Source organism: Anomalospiza imberbis, chromosome 1, assembly GCF_031753505.1.
Source record: "Anomalospiza imberbis isolate Cuckoo-Finch-1a 21T00152 chromosome 1, ASM3175350v1, whole genome shotgun sequence".
NCBI classification, from domain to species: domain Eukaryota; kingdom Metazoa; phylum Chordata; class Aves; order Passeriformes; family Viduidae; genus Anomalospiza; species Anomalospiza imberbis.
Genome location: NC_089681.1, coordinates 89,373,502 through 89,388,200, shown reverse-complemented (window position 1 = coordinate 89,388,200; position 14,699 = coordinate 89,373,502). Strand labels below are relative to the sequence as shown.

At 40.9% G+C, this 14,699-nt stretch overlaps 1 protein-coding gene across 31 annotated transcripts in view; it reads right to left on the bottom strand.

The window, feature by feature from the left end:
• Positions 1-14,699, bottom strand: part of ATXN1 (ataxin 1) — a 312,015-nt gene that overhangs the window by 206,298 nt on the left and 91,018 nt on the right. For 17 of the 31 annotated variants that reach the window (XM_068190009.1, XM_068196177.1, XM_068187792.1 and 14 more), the window contains one exon: positions 8,886-9,004. The exons of 8 other annotated variants lie outside the window; for them this stretch is intronic. The gene's annotated coding sequence lies outside the window, so the exon portion shown is untranslated. 6 more of the 31 variants (XM_068204289.1, XM_068210459.1, XM_068206581.1 and 3 more) reach the window with 5 other exon arrangements.

The following is a 14,699-nucleotide window of genomic DNA, read 5'->3' as shown; positions in this document are numbered from 1 at the left end:
GGTTTTTCATTGCTGGTGTTTTTTAAACAATGCCAGCATGTAACATTTTACAAACAAATATATGCTACTGATTTGTCAGAGATCAGCTGACAAGCCTAAAAAGCAAGATGTCTGCTGAAGAGACATTGCAGCTGGAAACCAGGGACGACTGGCAGGACACACAGACAGAGAATCCAATGTTCAGCCAGGGAAACAGGCACCCACAGAGAAGCTTCAGAGAAGAAATAATGGTCTTTTCCCATGAGGAGAAGCAGAAGGCTGTATGGAGTGGAAAGCTTGTCCAGGCAGATCATTGGGGTTGCAAAGCTCAGAATCCAGCTATGACTAACTAGGAAGGAAGAGAGGTAGATGAAACAACATTCAAATTTGCATTTCTGCAGAAAACTACTGAGGTATTGAAACACTCTAAGCAGAAGGGCATTTTAGACACATAGAAACACACAGAGAATTCAAACAGAAGAAAGGGTCTACACAAAATCTAAGTATTGTGCCGATAACAAACCCAGTGAGGGAAAGGTGTACAAGTAGGTCAGATATGCAGCAGTAAGAACTGCTGAGCACAGGAGAATCTTGGTAGAGAAGGCGATGAGGAGAAAAACTAATTGGCCAGCAACAAGAGAAAAAAGTCTGGAAATAGTTAAAACAGGACAAAGGATTAAAAGGCAAAACACTGTTTGGGCTATGTAAAGAAAGATTAGTCTTATTCACCAATACATCCACCTGAAGCACAGGAAGGAAAGAAGACTGATGACATTTGACTGAGCAACAACTTTCAGTCTTTCAGTCCCTCTCCACTTGAAGGAAAAGCCAAGTGACTGCTCTACGCCCACCAAAGAAACAGTGTCTGATCAGCAATGCTGACCTGTGTGTGTCAGCTCTGAGCCCAGAGGCTCAGACACACGCCAAAGGCCCCAGACTCTATCACACCACATTTACACCCACATGGCTCCACTGAAAACCACCCAAGTAAGAAACAGAGGTGGGAACCCAACCCCTTATTTCACCACAGCCTTTGGCTGAGCACCTCGGTGCGTTGCACAACACGCACCCTTCATGTTAAATAAGAGCAGCATAAAACCACTGGTTGCTGCAGCCCAGCTTGCACAGCACTGCTGGTTTCATGAAGACACCCTGACTGAGCTGTATAAACAGCACCAAACACTGCAGCCAGCCAGCTGACAGCTCAGATGAATGTACTTCATAGCAGAGCTGCACACATAGCAGAAGTGTGTCTTAGTTTGCATTTCTCCCATTCTATACAGCCAACATGACATTCACCAAGTTTGATTCCTTAGGTAACAGGGCTGTACTCGACTGCTGATGTTTAATGTATTTCAGATGCTTACCTTCTACCCACCTCAATTTTCCTTAGGGCTCTTTCTCACTGTATGCCAACAGATAACATCAGGATAGTAACCTCATGTAACAAATGCCATACTTTCACTGAGGAATTACTTTAATTTGCTCAGTCGCTACACATTGTATTCCCTCTGAATCTGCCACCGAGGTGCAATCAAACAAACCAGTGGTGACAAACAAATGTCAGGACTCATCCGTGCTGGTTGTGTCACTCTCACATCTGAAGACCAGCCACCAAGAATGAGTTCTCTGTCATCTTGCGCAAATATGGAAAAAAATGCAGACTTTCACTCTTTCAGTTCTTCAAGTATTGCAGCATCACATCTGTTTTATGACACTTTCTAATGTATTTGTGAGCTATCCAAACACCATATAGTATATTTTTAAACTATAGATTATTGTACTGTAAGCTCCACCATCACCCTCTTTCCCTATAAAACAGGACACATGTGTTACACGTACTCATATGTCACTTACCTCCCCCCAGTTTAATTAATCAGCTATGAATTTCACAAAGGAAGTGATTTCCAAGACTACAGAAAGAGATCCAAGAGATCTGCCAAACCACAGCAGAGATCCAAGAAAGTTTAGCAAGAGTGGCAAGAAGGAAATGTGAAACTTGACCCCGATTCAAAGAGGAAGCAGACAAGTCCTAAACAAAGAGGTGCAGCAGCTTCTCAGCTCTGGAAACAAGGACATGCAAACACAAATCGTATGACCAGACCAACCAGGTCATCCTTAGCTAGTCCATCAGCAAGTGTTACCTACAGAAGAGTGATGTTAACAGGACAGGTGGTGGGAAAAAGGAAAAGAGAATCCAGAGGAAAGAAACAGAGTATCTAGGATGTATCAGACTCTCCTAATAATAAAGTAGAGGGAAGGGACCATTTTATTTGGTGCCAGGGAGAGAACAGAAGTGGTCAACAGGGAAACCTCCACCATATGTTAGTGACTTGAGTTTTCTTTGTTTTCAACCTGAGGGCAAATTTTAATGCATTAGCATGTAATTAAAATCTTGTGTTAACTGAAGATCATGGTCACAACATTCATATGTTAATGTTTTACTTGCATAACTATTGATAGAAATAGTATTGGCATGTATCCACATGTCTGGGGCCAAACACTTTAAAGTTCAATCTTAGACATCTCTGAAGCAGGCAGATGAAAATCTGTCTAAATCAACATCTAATAACTCTTTGGCTGCCTCTGGAAAATAAATATGATACCACAGCTCAGGATGCAGGTCCATCCACAAAAGCTGTAATAGTTTGTAGAAGGATTTGTCAAGGGACAAGTCCTGTCAGTGTAAGCAAACCTTTCATATCACAGGTGAGGCATCCTAAGAAAGTCATATTTCTTTTCTGATTCTTACAGAGGATTTCTATTTTCAGCAATGCCTATATAGCACTACTTGAGACAATTTGAGTCATTAAAATATTAAATAGAATGAAAAATAGGTTTTAAAAAATTGAAAAATGGTTCAATGACCTTCTGTGATATTTTGACTCCTTGTGTTATTATGCTATTTAAAATGCTTATTCACTGCATTTTATAAAATATCAAATTATATTTGTTTTTTCTTCTTGCATCTTTGCTTCCAAAACATGATATATTCTTTAAAAAATCCAAAAAGGAAAATGGGACTTATTTTTGTAATAATTTTTTAAAATAATCTCCCAAACTACTTTCTATCTGTCTGTATATTTGCTGTAATTGTGTTCATATTTGAATTCTGTACTTCAAGCCATCTTTGATCAACTTGATTAATATTCTCTTCAAAAATTTTATAGCTGGTGTACTTCACGAACACAATTAAAGTAAATTAATCTGTTCTGAATTATATGTTTCATAAAACTTCTGTTCCTCTGATTAATTTTACAAAAACACATGTAACTATGTACAAATGATTTTTTTCTCATTGATAAAACAATCCTGTTACACAGCTTCCAGTACTGGGCAAGAGATATCATTGTGAATATCTAATAAATCAGCAAGCTTGATGATGCAATGTCATTGAGCTAATACACAAAATACTGTATTTTTATTTCAGTTAAGGAAAAATATAGCCCAATTCTCAGCTTATAGCACTGCCTCAGCTACAATGAAAATCTTCAGGTATCAGTATCAGTAGAATATTGCCACCATCTAGTCAAAGTGACTGTAGATTATGCACAAACCTTTCTCCACTGAAACCAGTAAAAAAAATTTATTCAAATTCAATAGCATGGTTGAATTTCAGAGACACTGGGACTGAACAGGACCCATTTGACTCCTGATCTGCAAGAGAGACTCACTTTGACCTTACCATGACTGTCATGAGCAGGCTGATGTCATTTCACCCCATAAATCCCCTCGCCTGGTGCTGTAGCTAAGCACTGCTGAACTTAGGTACCCTCTAGAAACACTGTGATGCTGTAATTAGCAGTGAGACTTCTAATGCATTCCCCAGCCAGGAACAAGGGTTGCTGTGGCCACTGGAGTAAAAGAATGTGAAAAGGAAGTGGAGAAGAATGAACAAGACAGGTAACAGCAGAGAAAACACAGTAAAAACTTACTAAAGTATCTCATATTAAAAGAACACAAGAACCACCAGGAGTTGGCTAAACTGTTAAATAGGTATTACAATAAACAGTGTTTTTTCAAAAAAATAATTCATTAAATTGATTATTTCAGTGGAGAAGATCAATGATACATAGAAGGTACATCTCTGACATAAGCTTCTGCTTCTGAGCTTCTAAATTACAACAGGTTTGGTGCTTGGGGTTTTTTTGAGAAACTACGTATTTAAACATTCTGCTTGCAGTGCAACAGAAACGTAAACCCTTCCTTTATTTTTTGGCAGATGCTGTGCATCACTCACATTCAACTTATCGTTAACTGTGAACTGTTCATGTATCTTAGTGTGATTTCAATGCTCCTATGGCAAGGCTAAACAGCATTTCAGAAACAACGATATCCCCAGGCCCACACTGTAGTTTCTGAAGCACAGATTAAGCACGGTATTCTGCTCAACAAGCTCATCACTGTTAAGTAACTCATCAGAAAATAAAGAGGGAATTATCAAATGGGAATTGCCAAGTAATTAGTTCTCTGAAGCAGATGACATACAACTGTTAAAGGGAGGGGCTTCCCTGCTAGTCATATGTCAAAGTAGAGCCTCCTAATCTGTAAATAAAAATGCAGTACATATGATTAGTGTGATGGGTTTTTAACTGCTAGTGGTACATGGAGAATAAAGTTACAACTTCTTCTACCGTAATAACCTACTAGGATTTTTTTTCCCCTTGATTATATTGAATTTTCAAACCATTCTGGATCTACTTGCTGTCAGACTACCTTGGGAAAGCTATGAATACAGCACAGTACCAAGCAGCAAATGTGTTCAGGGGCTACGGAAGAGGGAAAATGCATTCATTATTATATACATTTGAAAATATCACTTTCTAGTCAGCTGCTACACATGCCACTGAAAAGGAGCCACACCAATGAGAAAATATTCAGTAGCACAAGATTTCTGAGCACAGTAAAGGAGGATTAAGTCTACTTTTTGTAATTATCCTTCTCCATTAAAGCCTGACTTTCTTTCAAGTAGCTGGCCTCACAGAAATTCACAACCACACTCCAATACAAGTGAGGAACATTCAGACATTTGTACTTTTTATAGAGCAAGGAGTGACTCAATAAATCCTGAAGTCAGGTTTACAGCTAGTTCCAAAATAAGTAACTGATGACAGAATAAAGAGGCAATTATCAAATTTAGGGTTTGCCTCTATCATAGTGTCTCAACATGAGAAACCCCTCAGCCAACACATTTAAATCCAGATGCTGCCACCTGGGCTAATTTCAGACCAAAATTATACCGCTGGTAATGAGGGCTAACTTTCTTTCAAAAGCACAGCTCTGGTTTCAAGGCAAGGCAAACCCCACCAGCACAGCCCTGCCCAACACACACAATCAAGGGCGGGGGCAGCAGGAGGGCACACACAGATGCTCAGGCTTGCATGCCACTGCACATCACATCCAGATGCCTCACCACTTCTCAGCCCCCAGCACATGGAAGTTCTCCATCTACTCATACTCACACTAACATCCAAAAGCCCACACTTTTAAAGGAATGCTAAGAAGTTACAGTTCATGAGACAGCAAATCTCATTCCATTTGCAAATGTACCTTTTTAAAACACCAAGTTGGAAGGTGAATCAGATCTCGGATAGTGCCTTATATCACATTATGAATGTCAGCCTTGTGTTTTTATGTAGGCATACCACTACACCCCATGCCATTTACACTTCAGACCATGTTATGAAACTTTCTATCAGTCAGACAAGCAGGCCTTCTGTATCTGCAGTAGGGACAACAGAGGAAAAACATGAAAGGTTATGGCTGAGGTGAGGGAACCACAAAGCCTCATTTTTAAGACATCTGTCAGCATTCACATCACTTCATTTAATTTACCTTTTAGTTGCTCACACATAAACAATTAAAAACTATAATTATTCCTAATTACTATCCAGTTATACCTAGTTCACAGCTCCATTTCACTAGTGCTGTTAACACATTAGAAGTCTCCATTGCCTACCTTCTTTTAGCCCTATAGATATTGTAGACCTTCATAAAAAGCATGAGGGAAGAAATAAAACCAGCTATAAAAGGACACTGATATGAAAACCAAAAAGCTACCACTGCACACAGTAATATAGAGACAGATTAGTTCTTTTTATGTTCACTACTAAGTATTTTAAAAGGGCAGACTGTTGCCTGTTTAGAGAGATCACTAGCCAGAAGTCTGCATAAAAGAGAAATTATGTCTTATGTAAAAAATAAGCTATAGTAGGTAGTATACAGACATACTTACTGAAAATTCAGCCAAAAAAATTTCTTACAAACAGGCTGCAGCTGTAAATTCATCCCAGTACTATGATTAATAAATATCAAGTGACTCGAGAACAGGAAAGATTAAAAAGAACTCTGTAATTGTTAAAATGTCCAGTATCTCATGTAAAATGCTCTCAAGACAACTGTATAAAAGAAAGCATTGAGTCATTTGCCTACGTGGAAGGAGGCAGTGCATGCTCTGAACAAATAACAATAACTCTATGTTTTGGAGAGCAGACTAAAATTAACTAAAAATAAAAAAAAAAAAGAAAGGAAGAAAGAAAAGCTGTATCTATTTATTTATTTTTGCTTTACTTTTACTAACACCAATGTCCTTATCCAGGCAAGATGCTTAGCTGGCTCTGCAGAAAATGCTGCTTGAATTAGAAGGGTAAGCACACCTGGAGAGCTGACACACAACAAAGATGTTACCCACTGAAGCCACACAATTCCTCACATGAGTGAAGCCATGAATGCACATGTAGGGACATTAGGCCTCAAGTGTAGCTTCTGAGATCCATTTTGGATGCCTTCAAATGTGTCCTATGTTCCATCCCTCTGACAGACTCCAGGGTCATAACCCAGGTCTGCCTAAAATGGAGCAGGGCAGTTGCCACCTTCACCCCAAAACAAATGCAAAGGCCAGAAAGATGATGCGTGTGAGTATGAAATGCTCTGTGGCTGCTCCCTGCACAGTGCCAGGTCATGTTTCTTTCACATGTTACTACTGTGAGCTCCTGCCTGTTTCCTCCAGTAACAGAGAGAAGTTTGTAAGCAGGCAGTGTCTATCCCAATAACTGTTATTTCACTTATTTAGTTATACAGTGGGCCTGATTTTGATTGTTCCATAGAAAAAAATGAGAACTAATAAGGTCAACAGAGGTATCCCCAATTCAGTAACTAAAATGTCCAACAAGAAGTTAAACCAAATCTAACCTAATCTAAGGTCCACAAATAAAATACTATACTTCAAGCTGAGCTGGTATAGGAAAAACAGCATTTTAGTACTATACTCCTGTCATGCCTCTGCGTCAGACTTAACTAGGTTACATTTTTTATTCAAAATGTTTGTTTAACATTGAATATATTATATCTCATGTAATTGCAGAAAATACCAGATGCTAAAATATCCAAGGTGACTTAGATTGTGGGTAACACAATCTGATTATTCATAGGACTTGAGTAATGCCCTATAAACAACTACTTCTTCTAATTAAGAGATATAAGTTTTTCCAGCAGTAATCACTTTTTCATATAAACACATTTTTATACAACCCAAGTTAATCTTAAAAAATAAAAAATTAAATGCTTTGTGGAAATGATAACATCATAACAAAAAACTTTCTTCTATTTGATGTCCCAAGTCAATAGCTGCAACCAATTTGGTTTTCTTCCAAAATGGAAAGACAAAGTGTGTCAGCACATGGGCACTTTGTGTGGTTTTTTACTCTCAAGAAACTCTTATTGCTCTGAAGTTACAGCGGTTACCACTCACCCCCACCATTCAAGCTCATTTGGAAATTTTAACAGGCCTGTCCTTGCATGCAACTACTTGCCTAGGCAACTTCCCTCTAAAACACAGCACCATTCCCCACAGTCACAACAAAATGTAAATGATGCACTGCATACTTTTCTATGACATGCGGTATACATTAAGAAGTTATTCTGCAACAGGGACTTTCTGATCAGCCCTGCATAAGTAAGAACACTATTGTAATTAAGCTTTCAGAATTGTAAATTTAAAAAAGAAACCCTTTGGTTTTCTGCAAGCAATCACTATATTTAATTTTCTTTTATTTAAAGACAGGCAATTTTATTATGACCCTTTATCTTTTTTTTTCTTAAAGTATTAGCAGCATTGCCAATCCCAAGCACTTAAAAATCATAGAAGAGGTCCAAAAAAACCAGGCTGGCTTAATGACAATCAGATTAAAGAAATAAAATAAAAATTTATGTTCTTTTTATTGGCAGTATGATTGTTGAGTCTTGGGACTTGGTCTTTTCAAGTTATTTTCCACAACCATATGGGAAGGAGAGAGAGAGAAAAGGGATAGCAGCAGACTGATACATGTGCACTTTTACATCTTGTCTGGCAATGGCATTTCAGGGAGGAAAATCAGAAGAACTGAAAGCATTCCTCAAAATAGAGCAAAAGACACACAGATACATCAGTAATGACTAATTATCCTGGGAACTATTCTAATGCTAGACAAAGTTTGATGCACAGAAGAAACTCAAGACAGTGGGAAAGCCAAGTAGGCAACAAGCAACAGGAATCCTAAAAATTATCATAGAAGTGAAGGAAGGATTTATACAATTTTACACGTGGCATTTTATAACAAGAATCAAAGTCTGCCAACTTTTCCATTCATACTAACATGTTCCAGTAACTGAATATACTCTGACCTCAGGTGAGCATAAAACCACCCATCTGGAACACACCTGTTCTGTAAGTCACAGAACTGAGTCACCAGAGTTAAACGAATTTTTCTGAGCAGAATTTCTCAAGGACCTCTACTGCCAGGCAAGGGAAGTACAAATCTATCACAGGTAGGCAATCATACAGTTACCAGGAAGGTGTGCACTTTGCCTAAAGCCCAGAGCAGACAGTGTACACTTGCTGAAGGAAATAAAAAGCATTGCATTCTCACCTTATTGGCAGTGCATAACTGTACGGTGAAGAAAAAATGACGGTGGTTGCTGTCCTACAGGGTCAAGAATAAATTCACAGCTTGTATTGCTTGCCCATCTGGCTTGGCCTGCGATGTGACTGTTGATCCAGGAGTTGAGGAGATGGAAACCAAAATAAAGAGAAACAAAAACACAGTTAAGAGTCAACATTTACAGTCATTTACAACACACTAAGAGATCCCAATGAAGACTGGGAGAGACTGCTTTTACTATTACTCAAGCACAAATAAACCATATATTTAATTCTGCAGACAGAGCTCATACAGTAGAGAGCAGAGCCCATTTATTCAGAGTGCTCTTTTCCTAAATGTGATCTTAATGAGGTGAAGAATCATAAGCAAGTGGAGATGACTGTCTTCGCTGCCAACAGAATACATTTTATTTGAGAAGCAGTAGCATTCTGAAAAGATAGCGCTGCAATTACTACTACTAGGTGAAAAATAATCACTTATTGGAATGTGACTTTACCTTGTACACTATTTTGTCATTAAAGGTGGCATGCTAAACTTGATGCCTATTACTGTAAATTCCCAAAATAATATAAACAAAGTAAAACTTCAACAATGTGGTTTTTTTAATTTTTTCTGTAATTTCGCTCAGCAAAATCATGAAGAGCCAGCACTGAACTTCTGCTGACATCACCTATTAAACAAAATACATTTGAGGTTTTCACTTGGAATCTCACCAAATATTTTTATCATTCTTGGTACAATTAAAGGATTTAGTGGGACTATTTCTCCCTCACTGAGAATCATTTCTGTTGTTTCAGTTTATGAGCATGCTTACTTGCTCCTATTTAGGGGAGGATTTACATGCATACTTAACTCTAGATAGGTTCTTTAATCAATCCTCATTCAGCAAAACCCTCACTGGGACATCTACTAAACTAACTTTGCAGACTGGGACCAATGCACACATACAGATTTGCATGTGTTGTACAACCACTTCAGACTACAGTTTTGAGAGGAAAAAAAAGCCATGAAGCATTACATTCTAAACACATGCACTGAGATCAAAAAGGAGTTACAGTCATGGATCTATTTTTTGTCTTTCTGTAAAAATCAGGAATCTACAAAGTTTCTTACATCTTAAAATGTTAGTCATGTATCACCGCAGCCAAAACCATGTAAAAATCTTCAACTTTCTCATATGAAGAATGTGAACCACTGAATAAGACTTCAAAATACAGTGCCTTTGACTGAATACCTATTTATTTATTTATCTATCACATTTGGAGTCTTGCTTAAAAGTAAAATGAAAGGATGAGGACAGGATTTTCACTTTGCAAAGCTTAGGCTATTCAAGTCACTGGAATACAGCAAGTCAGTTCTTTGCAATGAAATATTTACCTGTGCCAAGCCTGCCATACTTCTCTTTCTTGTTCTAATTATATCTTTATCTGTTAACGCAGAGTTGGTTACAGCAGTCTCAGAAGAGACCTACAACTAAATCTGTTACCTGCACTCTCTGAATTGTACACACCGTACCTGTACAGTTCTCCAGAACAACTAAATCACTCACAACCTGTGTGGTTATAGCTGAGGCTGTCACACAGCTCGACTTCTCTCAAGCATCACCAGCGGCAGCTGCCTCACACGCTGGAGTAGGTTTGCAGCCAGCCAGTGCTTCAGACCATCTCTGCAATCCTGACAAGCACTTCCTTTACAGCCTGCCACACTTTTTTTATTGCATTTCCCCCTCAATTAGTACACCACAACAAAAGCAGTGTGCTATGAACAATGACAACGATAATCCTGACTGTCATCTGCTAAGATGTGCTGCTAAACCTCAGCAAGGGGAAAAATTAGGCCTTGATTTTGTTTTACTAGCCACGTTACTGAGACAATTACTTTAAAATTCTAATGTTTAAATCCTTAGTTGCTTTTCAGGTGACTGCATTCAAGCGTCTATTTTCTTAATTAATGGGAAACTAGGCCACTGGATCTATTACATAAAAATTTTTGTTAAGTGAAATTCCATGTCTCTTGCAAATGTCTTTTAAAACAAAACTAGTTTTTTCAACCTTTCTAAATAGATTCAATTAGGCTAGAAAACCAAAGTTGCACTGTTTATTTTTCAGAAAAGTTTTTTTAACTATGTATATATGGCCTTTTTGAAAATAATTACTTTCTAACACTCTTAGTCACACAGGTAATTTGTCTTACAATAAAATATGTATAAGCAGTGCAGCACACAAAGGCTCACACTACAGGAGTTGTCCTGCTCATGACTATTCCACTCTCTCCAGCCAGTCCTCCTAACAAGCTCTTCTATTTCAAGACACCCCCTCAGAATGGAGGTGGCCACACCGAGCAGAGGATATTCTCTCCTAGCCAGAAGGGCAAGTTAGTTGAGGCACTGAGAAGTTGCACTTCAGTGCAGGAAATTGCCTGCAAATACCCTGTCCCCTCACTCCTCCAAGAAGAAAAGCTCCTGCTCAGCAGGTAGGCTGAGACCAGCAAACTCATCACATCAAACCAAAGACCGCCACTGCCTGTCACCACAACAGCTGAACCATCAACAGGCATTTCTCATTGCCTCCTCCTCCAGCTCCAGTGCTTTACCATCAGAGTGATTAAAATATCTATTTTACTGAGATATTTCTGGATTGCTTTATGTTCCAACCCAGTACTACAAACACTCAGGAGCTGGGGGTGCTGATGATTTCTCATCACTGAGACACAAAATCCTCCAGGCCAAGTTCAATATTAGTCTCAGTGCACCCAAGATTAGTGACTGGAGTAGGGGTGTTACCCACTTCTGTAGATACTTAATGCAGCTCCTTAATCAGGCAAAAATCCTATTTAAGCCCACGGTGCTTTTTGCCATGAAAAGCAATATAGAGAAAATAACAGTGATACGCAGCAGATCACTTTCTGAGCTCGGTTACTCTACTACATGCCTGGATTAAATCCAATAAATGGAGTTATTTGAGATATACACCCATATAAGTGGCTCACAATCCCATCCCCTGGAGTTGCTCCAGATTTATGACATTAGAACACAGTGCCAAATTTAATGCTTTTAAAAAATTATACCTACATTTATGGAAGAGTGGCTTAAAAGAGTGATGTTCAAACAATGAGAATGAAGACAAATATACATTGCTTGGTGAAACGTGTTTTTAAAAGCAACATGCAGTTCAAAGCTAATTATATTACGTATCCTTTGACACTATTATAAACTGTGTCAGAAAGTCTCCTGCTCCATGGCTATAATATATTGATGAGCACAAATGCAAAAAATATCCCCATACTAGAAACAAAGTGTTTACGGAGGCAAAAAATTGTTTTTATCATGAGAAACTGCAGTCAGCTTTCACCTAACACACAAAAGGGCCTAGACGTTGCTAAGAACTATGAGGGGGCTTTAACAAACCCAGAGTGACAATACTGACATCAAGTATCACCAATTTTCATCGTACCAGCCACAGGGTGTAAAGTCCAGTACAGGAGTGGAGAATAACAAGCCTGTGGCCTATGATGAGAAAGCTGTAATGGGAACTGTTAGCAAACACCGCTACAGCCACCAAACAGTTAAACCAGAAAGGGGGGGGGGGGAGGAAGGGAAAAAAAAAAAAAAAAAAAACCCTGAAGAAACTTTCGTGCAGGCTTGTATAAGCCAAAAGCATTTTTACAAACTACCACACCTTCATTAACTTGCTAATAATACACGCAAGTGGAACTGACGATTTGGCTGACCTGCTAAGCGCGCCACGTACGGCCAATCTGCGTGACACTCCAGTGGGCAAAGAAGACCCTTCCCGAGAAGTTCGGCCATTAGGAACCCACCACCGGCATCTTTCAATTTTCGGAAAGCCCGAGGCAGTGGCCGCGCCGGCCGTACGCCACCAAGGCGGCACACGCAGGGCTGGCGGTAGCCCGCTGGGTCGCCCGCCAGCCACACACGCACCTGGCTGGCCGGTGAACACGGTGAATCCCGTCTGTTACCATGGCAGCCTGATCTAATTACATGACTGATCAGGGCTGGAGTAAGCGCGCTGAAAGCCTGCACCGCTGACATGTCGCTACATGATGAGAGAGACAGACAGACAGCCGAGCACAGAGAAAAACCTATCGACCTCTGCCTTATGTAAAAAGTGAGGCGATTACAGCCACCCTTTCAAAATAGCTGCTACCCGTAAAATACCGGGCCAGTTTTACGAACAAATTAGGTGCAGTAACGTACAATTACTACTATTATCCTGCAGCATCACAAAAATAACTACGGCGCAATATTTTCCCTGGCCATTCTCAATTTCCCTCTCCCCCATTCATAACCCTTGCTCCACATGATAAAACTGCACCGTCTCTATCACTCGAACAGAAATAGATTAACACGAAGCCGGGATTTTCTTTTAGGGGACGGTTTCATTCGAAACTGAAATTAAAAGTCCTTGACTTATCAGTATGTCAGGAGAGTAACTCACTATGCCCGACCGTATCTGACGCGTGAAGTAACCATTACTGCATAAAATACATAACCATGAGCGTTAAAGGTTAAAGTGTAAGCCGCGTTACAAAATACGAATTTCTTTACCATATGAAAGGGAAAAGGTATCCGGCAAAGGTCATTTACCTGCACGCCCTTCCCGTTCAGTACACAGAAATAATTTGTAAAGAGGAAGGTTTTACAAACCTAGATTTCTTCGTCTGGTCGTAAAAGAAATGCCTAAAAATTTTCCCCAGTTCTATCTGGAGTTCGGGCTCATAGGGGAGAGATGCTGCTCAGAGGAGTCCCTATTACACAGCATACGGTAAACAAAATAAAAATAGCCTGTCGTTCTCGTTGTCTACACAGTGCATTATATAACGGGCTTCCGACTTGTTTTCTTTTCTATTATTACTCTTCAGTAATTCCTCCTCTTCAATAACATGTAAATCGCTCCCAATTCTGTCATTTTATTATTATCGCTATTACTATTACAGTAGGAGCTAACGCTTTTCCAGCACGCTTTAATTTAGACTTTAATATTCTCAGGAATCACATTGACGGATTCAGCACCCACAACCGTATACGGGGTCATTTATTTGTTTTTCTACCGGTAAATTACGATGCCTTAGGGTAAAAAAAAAAAATTTAAAAAAAAAAAAAAAAAAAAACCACCAAAAATCAAACCACCAACAACCAACCCCAAACCCCCGCAATCCAACCACCCCCACCCGACCCACGCAAACCCGGAGGCAGCGGGGGATCCGTGAGCGGCAGGACGGCAGCGGCCGCCACGGGAGACGAGCGGAGCCCCGGGGCGGCGGCGGCGGGGAACCCCTGTCCCGCTTCTCCTCGGGAAGCCGCCGGCCGGACCCCACAGCCGCGGGCGGGCAGCGGGGCGGCGGCGCCCCGCCGCCCTCCTTCCCCCATCCCTCCCGCCCCGTCCCTCCCGGCAGTACCGGGTGGCGTCTGCAGCCGGCCTGGGCCCTGAGTGAAGCGAAGCGGGGCTGCTGCCGGGCACATCCCAGCGCCAGCGCCGCCTCCCCCGCCGCCGCCGCCGCCGCCTCCTCCTCGCTTCATTCACCCTCCGGCAGCCGCCCAGCCTCGTACTACATACGCCGTGCGGTGGCGGCGACCGGCCCTGCCGGCGACCGGCCCCGCGCTGCGCCCCGCCGGGTCCGCCCGGCGTACGAGCCCCGCACGGCCCCCCCGCACCGCACCGCACCGCGCCGGCCGTGCACGCACACACACGGCACCGCACCCCCCGCCCGCACATACACACACACGACACGACACGACACGGCACGGCACGGCAACCCACACACACACCCGGCACCGCAACC